The sequence below is a fragment of the Musca vetustissima genome, unplaced genomic scaffold (genome assembly GCF_032173495.1).
Source record: "Musca vetustissima isolate MV318-11 ecotype Yass unplaced genomic scaffold, APGP_CSIRO_Mvet_v1 utg4171, whole genome shotgun sequence".
In the NCBI taxonomy this organism is placed as follows: domain Eukaryota; kingdom Metazoa; phylum Arthropoda; class Insecta; order Diptera; family Muscidae; genus Musca; species Musca vetustissima.
In genome coordinates this window covers 31,291-34,140 of record NW_026879586.1, presented here as the reverse complement: position 1 = coordinate 34,140, position 2,850 = coordinate 31,291, and positions in this window count along the sequence as shown.

Below are 2,850 nucleotides of genomic sequence, written 5' to 3'. Positions count from 1 at the left end.
GTGGCATTTAAGAGTGAGAATGCGTCGTCGCGGCCGTCTGGTGATTAGTTGCGTGGCTAGAAGTTGCTGCTGCCTCTCATTAATATTTCCGATCACATTTTCCAAACAATTGGTGCGTTGTTATAGCACTTTAGCTATAATTTCTTCTTCGTGGACGTCATCTTTGTCTTTGCTGTTGTTGTCGTAGTCTATGCGGTAATAGTTTTGTGGTGGTTATTTGATTTAAAGCTTTTTGGTATTTGATATACATACATACGTCCATGCGGAAGATCTAATGAATGTGGGGGATGGTGTGATAATGTTGGGGAAAATTGAAATCCGATTACTTTAGAAAGTGGTAGCTAGAAACTGAAGGTGATGTTATTTACTGAAAAATCCTAGATGAGTAGTCAAAGAAAGTTTCCTTCCGATTGTAATACCTCGTAACAGTGTATGACCGCGGCAAAACACCGAAAGAAAAATATTTTTGGCACCGCTTTCAGGCACATCCTCTTGTAGAGATGAAGATCGAAGCCTGGTGACAGATACAGATAGCGTGTTGAGGATCTTGAAGGAGCATATTGCATTCTTTTGGTATCAAATAGTGGCGATAAAGAAGATACCCCAGAACCAATAAGTGATGACGGTATATATTGTATACCACCTATCTAAAATGAGGTCAGAATAGCATTAATCGGCTGAAGAGTTATAAAGCAGCAGGTGACGATGGGTTACCAGCCGAACTTTTCAAGACTTGTGGTCAGATGCTGGTCAGCAGCATGTACCAGCTGATTAGTACGATTTGGGTACAGAAATGCATGCCCAATGATTGGAACCTCAGCATACTGTGTCCGGTGCATAAAAAAGGAGACAATATTTGCCAACTATAGAGGAATATGTATCCTTCCCATCGCATATAAAGTGCTATACAACGTACTGTATGAACGACTGAAGCCAATTGTCAATGACATTATCGGACCATTGCAATGCGGCTTCAGACCTGGCAAAACAACTATAGATAATTTTTACTCGTCGCAAAATCCTGGAAAGGACCCACGAAAAACACATTGACACATTCCACCTATTCGTCGACTATAAAGCCGCATTTGACTGCCCTATCCGTTCAGAAGTGTATAAAGTCGAAAAGTACAAAATTCATACGACTATGTAGGACAACTTTAAGTGGCAAAAGGTCAGCAGTTAAAGTCGGGAAGGACCTTCAATACCGAACTAGGATTCAGACAAGGTGACAGTTAACGGTGTGACTTGTTTAACATCCTGCTGGGAAAGGTCATACGAGAGGCAAATGTTAACCGAAATGACACTATGTACACCAAAAAACCACATGTTACTCGCCTAGGCCGATGACATCGACATAATGGGTCGAACATTGTCAGCGGTAACAGCCACCTTTGAACAAATTGAGAAGGAGTCTGCAAAATGTGGAACTGGCAGCTGATGATATCAACGCGCAAGACGTCTATAGACTCGGAGCAACTGCTTGAAAACTACTGCTTCGAGGTAGTCAACGATTTTATATAGCTTGTTACCGCTATAGATAGAACTAATGACCACAGTTTTGAAATTCGGATGAGAATAGTGTTGGCCAACAGATGTTACTATGGTCTAAATAATGATCTGAAGCATGGATACTTGCGCAAGCAGATGAGGCAGCTCTTGGAGTGTTTGAGAGAAAAATTCTCCGAAAGATTTATGGCCGATCTGCGTCTACGGCGAACAATAAAAGCGAGCCAACTGATGGTTCACGTAAAAAGAGAAGGCCACGAATTCGATGGAAAGGTCAAATGGAAGACTACAACTCGGAACATGGGTTTGCGAACGACTTATATAGGCTATCGCATGAGGACCCTAGTTCCTTGTAATAATTAGTAATATGATTTATAGATCCATCTATATGTACATTTAAAGGTAGCCGCATATCCGCTATCCGTTGACTTCGTGGTGGATATTTTCCTATTCCTCCTGTGGAAAACCATTTCTGCATTTCCGTAACATATCGAATATGTCATAAGTTTTTGGCTCAGAAGCAATGATCATGCAATCATCTACGTACGTAATGATTCTTGTGCAGTCCTGTGGGCATGGAATCCCAGATAGATAGAGGTTAAACAGTTCCGGAGATATCACCCCTAAAAATTTATCTGACCTTTTACGATTTTCTGACCAAGCGCTTTTCTTTAGGACCACGTATCTACGCCAATAGTCCAATGTCGATTCAAGACCTCAACGATAGAATTCATAAGGCTATCGAGGACATGTGGCCTGCAATTTCTTTCCTTCCCACCCTCCTTAGTTCGTTAGTTTGTATTTTTTTTTCGAAAGCCATTCAATGGATTCAATTGCATTGATGATTGTGGTTTCTTTTTATTATTATTTTATCACTACCTTTGATTGCAGCATTCACTTCACTTTTCTTCTTCTTCGCTGGTTTGGTTTAATTCTTAATGGGGTTGTGGTGTAGTTGTTGTTGTCTCGCTGCTGCTGTTTATTAATGCTTCTTATAATGTTGTTTTTGTTTTTCTTCTGATACTCTTCAGGTTACTTACAATCATCCAGTAATGCCAAAGAGACACACACATTTTCCCGATTCAATGTCGATGCCGAAGAAATGAAAAATTGAATTAATTCCATTTTGGGTTTGCACGCACTCCGCACTTTTGTTAGATTTAATGAAGCAGAAAAAAATGTTGAAGAAGACACACGAATGTTGGTGTCTGTCCGACCTCATCTTTAGTTACCTTCATATGAATAGCTTTGATCGTACTTACATACATGCATGTACTTCTATAAAGAAAGGTGTTATAAAAGTCAGGTTTTAATTAAAGACTTTTAATTGTTATGACGTGCTAT